The sequence below is a fragment of the Rattus norvegicus genome, chromosome 19 (genome assembly GCF_021556685.1).
Source record: "Rattus norvegicus strain SHRSP/BbbUtx chromosome 19, alternate assembly SHRSP_T2T, whole genome shotgun sequence".
NCBI classification, from domain to species: domain Eukaryota; kingdom Metazoa; phylum Chordata; class Mammalia; order Rodentia; family Muridae; genus Rattus; species Rattus norvegicus.
In genome coordinates this window covers 5,815,304-5,828,658 of record NC_141552.1, presented here as the reverse complement: position 1 = coordinate 5,828,658, position 13,355 = coordinate 5,815,304, and the positions used below count along the sequence as shown (strand labels likewise).

At 40.7% G+C, this 13,355-nt stretch overlaps 1 protein-coding gene across 6 annotated transcripts in view; it reads right to left on the bottom strand.

The window, feature by feature from the left end:
* Cdh8 (cadherin 8) overlaps positions 1-13,355 on the bottom strand; it is a 397,554-nt gene that overhangs the window by 147,866 nt on the left and 236,333 nt on the right. The window lies entirely within an intron of this gene.

The following is a 13,355-nucleotide window of genomic DNA, read 5'->3' as shown; positions in this document are numbered from 1 at the left end:
CTCTGTCTCTCATATTTTTCTCTGTATGTGTCTCTTTTATATCACACACACACACACACATACACACACACACACACACGGGGCTGTTATTACAAGAATGAGGAAGAAATAAGTGATTGTAGACGATTATTTCAAATTAATAAGATGTTTTGTATCGTCAGAAATGCTTCTCCTTCAGTATCACTGGTGATGCTGGGAATGAGGAGTGTTTTTATGAAAAGAGCTCATTAGCAGCCAGCCTGGTTACAGAAAAGGAGGACTACGGATGCCATCACACCAGGATCAAACAGCAATGCCCTGCCCTTGTGTGGAGTGGACACTTATGTTCAGGAGAGGGATGAGGACAATACAATATGTGGGCACTGTGATCTGGAGTCAATCACCTATTCTCTTCCTAAGTGGTCACTGGTCTGATTTTTAATTTAAACAGCTCGTGTAATTTTATTCAAGGTGAATATTCTGAAAAGAGCAGGAAGCTACTACAAAACACAAAAGAAACAAAGAAAAACAAACAAACAAAAATAAAGCCAGTCTCCTTTCTCAAAACCACTGTGACTCTCAATATAGATTTTAAATAAATTTATTGAGAATAAGGGAATGTTTATGTATAAGCTTTGTACAAAAATGTTCACATATTTTTAAAACTCACTGTGTGTTAAGGAATCTTTTCATTTTAAATGTCATAATTCTCCACATTTCCCATTGTTTTAGTGAGTTTGCCACTAAATATGGCATTAGCAGGAACGAATTACCATCATTATATTCTCATCCAAGAATCTGATCTCCACCATGCCACTCGTGACCTTAGTGGTTAGTAATAAAACACTCAGGTTTAGACCTTGGAAGCCACATGAACTGATACACACTCACGTACCTTCACCTCATCCTTTCACAGTTTCAGCTTCCTTTTCTCAAAGTTAAAACCTAACCACTTCTCAGTATTTTGGAATAATGTTAGACTCATGAAGAAGCCTCCCATGTTCATCTTCCAGAGCACACTGCCTCACAGTCAGTAGTAGTAACATACTATAGAAAGTAGCAAGGCAGATGCGTGGGGCCATCCCACACAGTCTTGGCTGAACACCAGAGACAAGTTATTTTCTGCTTCCCTTGTAGACTCCCTGGATCTGGTGAGGCAGCTTCGACAATGAAGAATAAGTTAAACTTGCAGTTGCAGAGACCACAGATACAGACAAGAATTATGTCATATGGGAGGGGAACAGACAATCGAGTGTCACAACAGCCAAGAGAAGAAACTCAGTCTAGAATGTCCCCAGTGGATACTTCTCAGTTGAGGCAGGCACTGTAATGCCAGCAGGTAGAAATGAAACTTTCATTAGGCAAGGTCCTGTAAAGGAAAGTTAATTTGAATGGGAGTGGCTTCTTACAGGGGATATGGAATCTCTCTTTCATGACAGCTTCATGGCTGTCATGGTGTAAGCAGTCTCATTAGCAACATGTTCCCAACATGAAACATAGAACTGTCAAGACTCAAACATTGTCCCATAACAGGAACTGAAAAGTCGGAAACTATGAGTGTTACCCCTTGCTTCTATCAAGTTGATTTTTTCAGGTATTTTGCTCCACTGTTAAAAAAGATGATTGTATAAGCTGCTTTTCTCAAAGCCGTGACAACGGTTGACATAAAGCACCTGGCTGAGCAATGCTTTATTTTTAGATTTTGTTCTTCGTTTCGTTTTGTTTTGTTTGTTTTTTGTGGCTCACAATTTGAGGTACAGCCCATCATGCCAGGGAAGGAGAGGCAGCAGTGTTGAAGGTTGGTCACCTTCCAACTGCAGGTAAGAAGCAGAGAGAGGTGGATTCTGGGTCTCACTTCACTTTTTCAATTGAGCTCAGGATCTAGGCCCAGGAGAAGACACTGCTAACATAATATAGGGTGGACAGGGGGAATGGCTTCCCACCTCAGTTAAGCCTTTCTGAAAAGCACCCCCATACACACACACAGAATTCCCATGGTTGTTAAAATTATAAAGTTGACAATGAAGATTACACATCTGTTCGTGTGAAGAATGAAAAGCTCATCCATTTTGTCCTCAGCACCTTCCTGTGTTAAATAAAGAGGCTACTAGGCGTATCATCTCAGAAAAATGTTTCAGTGTGAACTAGCATATTAATCCAGGCCTTAAGACATTGATCATATTGGTAACAATGTATAAATCAGCAGCATGAGAAAAATAGAATGAATGACATTATTTTACTATTTATACTCTTCAAAATATAACTTTACCAAAACAAACAACGAGGACAAGCCAAAAACTAACATGATATTCTGCATAGATTTACCCAACTTTACTAGAATTCTCTTCTCATCTAACAAATATTTAATTTCCACTTAATTTTTAAAAATGGGGTTGGGGAGCTGAAAAGTTGGCTCAGTGGTGTCAAATACATCTTTCAGTTGATTGTAATTTAATTCCTGGTTCTCATATGATTGCTCAAAGCCATCTATAATTTCTGATCTAAGGATTGCAGTGTCCTCCTGTTTCTCTGTGTGCTCCAGTCACACACACGGGGCACTAATACACATTCAGGCAAAACACACATGCAGGTAAAGTAAGTAAATCTCTTAAACATTGTGTGTGACGTCTTACCCTTTATGAGCTAGTAATGTTAATGTCAGCTAAGAAAGCAACCTTATATGCTCAGTGCCCTCTGTGGACTATAATATCATATATAATACAGAAAGGGATTCAGAGAGAACTGTAAGACTGACAGCTATGCTGAATAAAAGCACTAATATGATTTTTTTGCCTAGTGTGGCTAAGTTGAGAAACATCACCTTTAAATAAGTTGCCAGAAATGACTCTACATTACTGCACAACATGTAGTAGAAAAGAAAGAAGCAACCCCTTAATTAATGTTCTTCGGAGGGTGACAGCATGATCACAGGTTTTAATGTATATCTCTGTTGGTTTTACCTGGACTGGAATATGGAGGAATATAGATCTAGCTATTGGTCTAAGTATTTCCAAATGCATGTTATTTCTGGATAGGAGCTGCATTCAAAAATGAAATGTAACAGAAAGTCAACAAGCCAGCAAATGACTGCATGCTTTAACATGGCAGATGCCACAATAGATAGCTATTTTTTTTGGCTGGATGGCAAAGCAAATATTATCCTGAAAGATGAATACATTCCTGTCAGCATAAGAAATACAATAGCTCTAAAGAGAAAAAAAATGCACGGTTATCTGCTGCCCAGAGTTTGCCTGAAGTTTCACGTTTGCTAGATCTACTTTGAAAGGAAAAGTTGTCCTAAACCCATCTTCTAGACTCATAATACTCATGCGCTACTGACCTGGTTAGTCAGATGATTTAATTTTTATGTCAAATTAACTGTTTGTGTACAGACATAGGTAAGCTGCTCTGTGAGCCATGTGGCATAAGAGGGCTCCAGAAATGCAGAGATCATGTTGAAAGGGTGGGAAAAAAACAATGGTTCATTGTAGTGTCACCTCCATGGGCCAAATCACCTGCCACTCAGGACTGTGTGGGGCCCACATCATCTCTGACATCTCAGTCTACCACTCGTGCTGTCAAGCAGTATCGTTTTCTCCTTTGTATGGGACTAGAGATGCTGAGGAACTCACGCTTGCCTGGCATACATTAGAAGCACTGATTTGTCTGTCACCAAATCACACTTGATCTGTACATCTTGTTCCCGTCCTTCCCTAGAGCTGGACTGGAAAATGGCATGCTTTGTAAAACTGGATCGTTGCTGCTATAGCGTCCCTAGCTTCTTCTGAACAGTCGTTATTGTCACTTTCCAGTGACAAGAATAGATATGGCTATAATCAGTCACAGCAAGACTCACAGCCTGACTACCTGGGGACTGCAGTTAGTTCAATAAAACTGCTTTCCCACAAATAAAATGGAGAGATTTTAAAATCTGTACAAATGATGAGAGGAGTAGTGACCTTGGTTTATGCCCAGTACTTTCATTTGGAATCTCTAAGCTCCTCAAATCTAGTCTCGATTAACAACATGTCATTTCATAGTGATATCTATCTATCTATCTATCTATCTATCTATCTATCTATCTATCTATCTATTTATATCTCAAAAGAGAGAGAGAAAGAGAGGGGGGAGAGAGAGAGGGGGGGGTGTGGGGGGGGAAATAGATATACGTTTTTATTTGAATGTGTATTTTTTGGTGTCTACATGTGTGTTTGAATGTATATTTTTCCATGTCTATGTATGCTTGTGTTCGTGTCTGTGAGTCTCTCTGTGTGTGATCATACACATATCCTTTATTTCTTAGGGATCATGTTTTCTATAGTTGTGAGCACTTATTTGTTGTGACCTGCGGTAATTGCAATGCCATCACACCAAGGTTTGAGATTATCCTCATAATGAGACTTCAGGTGCAGCCATTTCACTCACTCCCTTCATATTACAACTCATGCATGAGCCTATGAGTAAAGTAAGAACATGGCCTTACAGAGAACATGGGAGAAACATGAAAACAAGGTCACATATTCTTGCAATAAATAGAGCTGTGCCCACACATGTTTGTTCCCACCATACCACCATAGGCACTGGACAATTTCACAGTGTAACCAGGATGTGGATGCCTTTGTAAATGTCTCATTCTGGATCCTTCTCACCCTTTCACATTTGTCCTTCTCACAGACATACTTCTCTCAACCAGATGAAGGGCATTCTGCATGTCTGGGCTTTGGTGCAGCTAATGGCCATTAGTCAAATCCCCACATAGACTGTTATCTTTTTAGTTCTTTTCTCCAGATATCTTTCTGTTTTATCCTCAAGGGGGTGTATTTTTGTTTTCCCAAATGCAAAGTATATTTTAAGAAGAGCTTTAATAGATGTAAAAATAACTCCAATTTTGGTCCAAACTTCTGTCATTTGAGGCACCGACTTCTGAAAAATTTCACCTTAACCTCATGGCTTTATCACCATGCAAGTAATGTGAACTTAACATATTTTTAATTTTATAAGTAAATATTAATGAAAAAAATATATTGAGTAATTGTTCAAATTGTGCTTTCTTTTCAACGTTTACATGGAGTTCTGCAGCTACATCATTTCCAATCCTGCCATTAACACTCCAAATCCTCATGTTTCCATAGCTACCCAAATTAATGACCTCTACTTCAACAATTATTTTTGTTTAAAATATATTTCTATGCAACTACAAAATACAAAACAATCATAAATGTTCCACTGCCTCCAAAGCCTCTATTTTTTAAGATGTACCATAGCTGAAGGATATGAAAATTCTGACACATAAGCACGTAATGACCAAAATATGTGGAAGAGCATCTAAGAAACGAAAGTGTTATAAAATTTAAATTGTATACAGGTACAAGATCCAGAAAATTACTCTTCTAGAGTTTATCAAAAAAATCATTGCATAGATGATAGCCTTAAATAACTGTAGATTAGAAATTGAAATATTTAACATGACGTGTAACCCCTCTATCTCTGTCTATGTCTGTGCCTATCTGTGTGTCTGTGTCTGTCTCTGTGTCTGTCTGTGTCTTTCACACACAGACACATACAAACATACACACATGTATGTGTACACACACACACACACACACACACACACACACGCGCGCGTAAGACCATATTTAAAATCTACTGTTAACCAACCGCCTGGTCAGGTGGGCACTCCTGAGGCTGCAGAGCGGAAGAGACCACCAACACTGCTCACCCCTGCCCACATCCCTGGCCCAAGAGGAAACTGTATAAAGCCTCTGGGCTCCCGTGGGGGAGGGCCCAGGAGCGGCAGGACCCCTGCCACAGACACCGCCGGACCCTGAAGGAAACAGACCGGATAAACAGTTCTCTGCACCCAAATCCCGTGGGAGGGAGAGCTAAACCTTCAGAGAGGCAGACAGGCCTGGGAAACCAGAAGAGACTGCTCCCTGCACACACATCTCGGACGCCAGAGGAAAAAGCCAAAGACCATCTGGAACCCTGGTGCACTGAAGCTCCCGGAAGGGGCGGCACAGGTCTTCCTGGTTGCTGCCGCTGCAGAGAGCCCCTGGGCAGCACCCCACGAGCGAACCTGAGCCTCGGGACCACAGGTAAGACCAAATTTTCTGCTGCAAGAAAGCTGCCTGGTGAGCTTGGGACACACGGAAGCAGAATTTCTCTAGAACCGGGCACGTTCTGTGTTTACCGGAAGTCCCACACCCGCGGATCCCGGCCCGCAGCAGCTCTCTGCTCCAAGACCCGGTGAGAGAGAGACCCAACCGCCTGGTCAGGTGGGCACTCCTGAGGCTGCAGAGCGGAAGAGACCACCAACACTGCTCACCCCTGCCCACATCCCTGGCCCAAGAGGAAACTGTATAAAGCCTCTGGGCTCCCGTGGGGGAGGGCCCAGGAGCGGCAGGACCCCTGCCGGAGACACCGCCGGACCCTGAAGGAAACAGACCGGATAAACAGTTCTCTGCACCCAAATCCCGTGGGAGGGAGAGCTAAACCTTCAGAGAGGCAGACAGGCCTGGGAAACCAGAAGAGACTGCTCCCTGCACACACATCTCGGACGCCAGAGGAAAAAGCCAAAGACCATCTGGAACCCTGGTGCACTGAAGCTCCCGGAAGGGGCAGCACAGGTCTTCCTGGTTGCTGCCGCTGCAGAGAGCCCCTGGACAGCACCCCACGAGCAAACCTGAGCCTCGGGACCACAGGTAAGACCAAATTTTCTACTGCAAGAAAGCTGCCTGGTGAACTCAAGACACAGGCCCACAGGAACAGCTGAAGACCTGTAGAGAGGAAAAACTACACGCCCGAAAGCAGAACACTCTGTCCCCATAACTGACTGAAAGAGAGGAAAACAGGTCTACAGCACTCCTGACACACAGGCTTATAGGACAGTCTAGCCACTGTCAGAAATAGCAGAACAAAGTAACACTAGAAATAATCTGATGGCGAGAGGCAAGCGCAGGAACCCAAGCAACAGAAACCAAGACTACATGCCATCATCGGAGCCCAATTCTCCCACCAAAACAAACATGGAATATCCAAACACACCAGAAAAGCAAGATCTAGTTTCAAAATCATATTTGATCATGATGCTGGAGGACTTCAGGAAAGACCTGAACACACTTAGGGAAGCACAGGAAAACATTAATAAACAAGTAAAAGCCTACAGAGAGGAATCGCAAAAATCCCTGAAAGAATTCCAGGAAAACACAATCAAACAGTTGAAGGAATTAAAAATGGAAATAGAAGCAATCAAGAAAGAACACATGGAAACAACCCTGGATATAGAAAACCAAAAGAAGAGACAAGGAGCTGTAGATACAAGCTTCACCAACAGAATACAAGAGATGGAAGAGAGAATCTCAGGAGCAGAAGATTCCATAGAAATCATTGACTCAACTGTCAAAGATAATGTAAAGCGGAAAAAGCTACTGGTCCAAAACATACAGGAAATCCAGGACTCAATGAGAAGATCAAACCTAAGGATAATAGGTATAGAAGAGAGTGAAGACTCCCAGCTCAAAGGACCAGTAAATATCTTCAACAAAATCATAGAAGAAAACTTCCCTAACCTAAAAAAAGAGATACCCATAGACATACAGGAAGCCTACAGAACTCCAAATAGATTGGACCAGAAAAGAAACACCTCCCGTCACATAATTGTCAAAACACCAAACGCACAAAATAAAGAAAGAATATTAAAAGCAGTAAGGGAAAAAGGTCAAGTAACATATAAAGGGAGACCTATCAGAATCACACCAGACTTCTCGCCAGAAACTATGAAGGCCAGAAGATCCTGGACTGATGTTATACAGACCCTAAGAGAACACAAATGCCAGCCCAGATTACTGTATCCAGCAAAACTCTCAATTAACATTGATGGAGAAACCAAGATATTCCATAACAAAACCAAATTTACACAATATCTTTCCACAAATCCAGCACTACAAAGGATAATAAATGGTAAAGCCCAACATAAGGAGGCAAGCTATACCCTAGAAGAAGCAAGAAACTAATCGTCTTGGCAACAAAACAAAGAGAATGAAAGCACACAAACATAACCTCACATCAAATATGAATATAACGGGAAGCAATAATCACTATTCCTTAATATCTCTCAATATCAATGGCCTCAACTCCCCAATAAAAAGACATAGATTAACAAACTGGATACGCAACGAGGACCCTGCATTCTGCTGCCTACAGGAAACACACCTCAGAGACAAAGACAGACACTACCTCAGAGTGAAAGGCTGTAAAACAACTTTCCAAGCAAATGGTCAGAAGAAGCAAGCTGGAGTAGCCATTCTAATATCAAATAAAATCAATTTCCAACTAAAAGTCATCAAAAAAGATAAGGAAGGACACTTCATATTCATCAAAGGAAAAATCAACCAAGATGAACTCTCAATCCTAAATATCTATGCCCCAAATACAAGGGCACCTACTTATGTAAAAGAAACCTTACTAAAGCTCAAAACACACATTGCACCTCACACAATAATAGTGGGAGATTTCAACACCCCACTCTCATCAATGGACAGATCATGGAAACAGAAATTAAACAGTGATGTAGACAGACTAAGAGAAGTCATGAGCCAAATGGACTTAACGGATATTTATAGAACATTCTATCCTAAAGCAAAAGGATATACCTTCTTCTCAGCTCCTCATGGTACTTTCTCCAAAATTGACCATATAATTGGTCAAAAAACGGGCCTCAACAGGTACAGAAAGATAGAAATAATCCCATGCGTGCTATCGGACCACCACGGCCTAAAACTGGTCTTCAATAACAATAAGGGAAGAATGCCCACATATACGTGGAAATTGAACAATGCTCTACTCAATGATAACCTGGTCAAGGAAGAAATAAAGAAAGAAATTAAAGACTTTTTAGAATTTAATGAAAATGAAGGTACAACATACCCAAACTTATGGGACACAATGAAAGCTGTGCTAAGAGGAAAACTCATAGCGCTGAGTGCCTGCAGAAAGAAACAGGAAAGAGCATATGTCAGCAGCTTGACAGCACACCTAAAAGCTCTAGAACAAAAAGAAGCAAATACACCCAGCAGGAGTAGAAGGCAGGAAATAATCAAACTCAGAGCTGAAATCAACCAAGTAGAAACAAAAAGGACCATAGAAAGAATCAACAGAACCAAAAGTTGGTTCTTTGAGAAAATCAACAAGATAGATAAACCCTTAGCCAGACTAACGAGAGGACACAGAGAGTGTGTCCAAATTAACAAAATCAGAAATGAAAAGGGAGACATAACTACAGATTCGGAGGAAATTCAAAAAATCATCAGATCTTACTATAAAAACCTATATTCAACAAAATTTGAAAATCTTCAGGAAATGGACAATTTCCTAGACAGATACCAGGTATCGAAGTTAAATCAGGAACAGATAAACCAGTTAAACAACCCAATAACTCCTAAGGAAATAGAAGCAGTCATTAAAGGTCTCCCAACCAAAAAGAGCCCAGGTCCAGACGGGTTTAGTGCAGAATTCTATCAAACCTTCATAGAAGACCTCATACCAATATTATCCAAACTATTCCACAAAATTGAAACAGATGGAGCCCTACCGAATTCCTTCTATGAAGCCACAATTACTCTTATACCTAAACCACACAAAGACACAACAAAGAAAGAGAACTTCAGACCAATTTCCCTTATGAATATCGACGCAAAAATACTCAATAAAATTCTGGCAAACCGAATTCAAGAGCACATCAAAACAATCATCCACCATGATCAAGTAGGCTTCATCCCAGGCATGCAGGGATGGTTTAATATACGGAAAACCATCAACGTGGTCCATTATATAAACAAACTGAAAGAACAGAACCACATGATCATTTCATTAGATGCTGAGAAAGCATTTGACAAAATTCAACACCCCTTCATGATAAAAGTCCTGGAAAGAATAGGAATTCAAGGCCCATACCTAAACATAGTAAAAGCCATATACAGCAAACCAGTTGCTAACATTAAACTAAATGGAGAGAAACTTGAAGCAATCCCACTAAAATTAGGGACTAGACAAGGCTGCCCACTCTCTCCCTACTTATTCAATATAGTTCTTGAAGTTCTAGCCAGAGCAATCAGACAACAAAAGGAGATCAAAGGGATACAGATCGGAAAAGAAGAGGTCAAAATATCACTATTTGCAGATGACATGATAGTATATTTAAGTGATCCCAAAAGTTCCACCAGAGAACTACTAAAGCTGATAAACAACTTCAGCAAAGTGGCTGGGTATAAAATTAACTCAAATAAATCAGTTGCCTTCCTCTATACAAAAGAGAAACAAGCCGAGAAAGAAATTAGGGAAACGACACCCTTCATAATAGACCCAAATAATATAAAGTACCTCGGTGTGACTTTAACCAAGCAAGTAAAAGATCTGTACAATAAGAACTTCAAGACACTGAGGAAAGAAATTGAAGAAGACCTCAGAAGATGGAAAGATCTCCCGTGCTCATGGATTGGCAGGATTAATATGGTAAAAATGGCCATTTTACCAAAAGCAATCTACAGATTCAATGCAATCCCCATCAAAATACCAATCCAATTCTTCAAAGAGTTAGACAGAACAATTTGCAAATTCATCTGGAATAACAAAAAACCCAGGATAGCTAAAGCTATCCTCAACAATAAAAGGACTTCAGGGGGAATCACTATCCCTGAACTCAAGCAGTATTACAGAGCAATAGTGATAAAAACTGCATGGTATTGGTACAGAGACAGACAGATAGACCAATGGAATAGAATTGAAGACCCAGAAATGAACCCACACACCTATGGTCACTTGATTTTTGACAAAGGAGCCAAAACCATCCAATGGAAAAAAGATAGCATTTTCAGCAAATGGTGCTGGTTCAACTGGAGGGCAACATGTAGAAGAATGCAGATCGATCCATCCTTATCACCCTGTACAAAGCTTAAGTCCAAGTGGATCAAGGACCTCCACATCAAACCAGACACACTCAAACTAATAGAAGAAAAACTAGGGAAGCATCTGGAACACATGGGCACTGGAAAAAATTTCCTGAACAAAACACCAATGGCTTATGCTCTAAGATCAAGAATCGACAAATGGGATCTCATAAAACTGCAAAGCGTCTGTAAGGCAAAGGACACTGTGGTTAGGACAAAACGGCAACCAACAGATTGGGAAAAGATCTTTACCAATCCTACAACAGATAGAGGCCTTATTTCCAAAATATACAAAGAACTCAAGAAGTTAGACCGCAGGGAAACAAATAACCCTATTAAAAAATGGGGTTCAGAGCTAAACAAAGAATTCACAGCTGAGGAATGCCGAATGGCTGAGAAACACCTAAAGAAATGTTCAACATCTTTAGTCATAAGGGAAATGCAAATCAAAACAACCCTGAGATTTCACCTCACACCAGTGCGATTGGCTAAGATCAAAAACTCAGGTGACAGCAGATGCTGGCGAGGATGTGGAGAAAGAGGAACACTCCTCCATTGTTGGTGGGATTGCAGACTGGTAAAACCATTCTGGAAATCAGTCTGGAGGTTCCTCAGAAAATTGGACATTGAACTGCCTGATGATCCAGCTATACCTCTCTTGGGCATATACCCAAAAGATGCCTCAACATATAAAAGAGACACGTGCTCCACTATGTTCATCGCAGCCTTATTTATAATAGCCAGAAGCTGGAAAGAACCCAGATGCCCTTCAACAGAGGAATGGATACAGAAAATGTGGTACATCTACACAATGGAATATTACTCAGCTATCAAAAACAACGAGTTTATGAAATTCGTAGGCAAATGGTTGGAACTGGAAAATATCATCCTGAGTGAGCTAACCCAATCACAGAAAGACATACATGGTATGCACTCATTGATAAGTGGCTATTAGCCCAAATGCTTGAATTACCCTAGATCCCTAGAACAAACGAAACTCAAGACGGATGATCAAAATGTGAATGCTTCACTCCTTCTTTAAATGAGGAAAAAGAATACCCTTGGCAGGGAAGGGAGAGGCAAAGATTAAAACAGAGACTGAAGGAACACCCATTCAGAGCCTGCCCCACATGTGGCCCATACATATACAGCCACCCAATTAGACAAGATGGATGAAGCAAAGAAGTGCAGACCGACAGGAGCCGGATGTAGATCGCTCCTGAGAGACACAGCCAGAATACAGCAAATATAGAGGCGAATGCCAGCAGCAAACCACTGAACTGAGAATAGGTCCCCTATTGAAGGAATCAGAGAAAGAACTGGAAGAGCTTGAAGGGGCTCGAGACCCCAAAAGTACAACAATGCCAAGCAACCAGAGCTTCCAGGGACTAAGCCACTACCTAAAGACTATACATGGACTGACCCTGGACTCTGACCCCATAGGTAGCAATGAATATCCTAGTAAGAGCACCAGTGGAAGGGGAAGCCCTGGGTCCTGCTAAGACTGAACCCACAGTGAACTACTCTATGGGGGGAGGGCGGCAATGGGGGGAGGGTTGGGAGGGGAACACCCATAAGGAAGGGGAGGGGGGAGGGGGATGTTTGCCCGGAAACCGGGAAAGGGAATAACACTCGAAATGTATATAAGAAATACTCAAGTTAATATAAAAAAAAAAATCTACTGTTAAACACATCATTACCCAACACTTCATCCTTGGAGACCAGTACACAACACAATGCACTCTGGGTGTGATGTTGCAAGAAACTTACTTAGCTTGAGCACCTAAACTCTTCTTTGTTGACTTCTAAATGAGAAAAATGTCTATAAATCAACATAAAAAACAGATTTGAGCATCATTTCTTACAACAAGAAAAAAAATAACTTGATTAGTTATCATCCTAAGAAAAAATTCTGAGCAAAAGTATTATAAACACAAATCATTTTTAAAATGACATTGAAATTTTTTTGTGAAAGAAACTGGTCTAGATATGCTGACTTATCAGTAATGCTCAGAAACTGAGAATAATTTCAAAGCCACATTCAGAGACAAGATAGGGACATCTGATTGCATTGACACGGTGGTCTCATACTTCTGAATTCTAAAATATAATTCACTATATCTGTCTGAAGCGACAAAATACAAACTGGCAATGCTCATGCAATACTAAAAATATAGAATATATAAAGCATAAAATGTAAAAGATTCTTCCCAATGTTCTGTAAAACATTTGTAATTTTTTATCTCCTTCAAGTTTTTCAAGAGCTGGAATAACATGACTTATCTTTGTATTCCCATTCCTAGGCATTGTCTCTAGATTAGTAGACGGTGGATGTACAACACAGACACACACATGCACATGCAATGCACATGTACACACATGTACATACATAAACACACACACACACACACACACACACACAAACACAGAAAC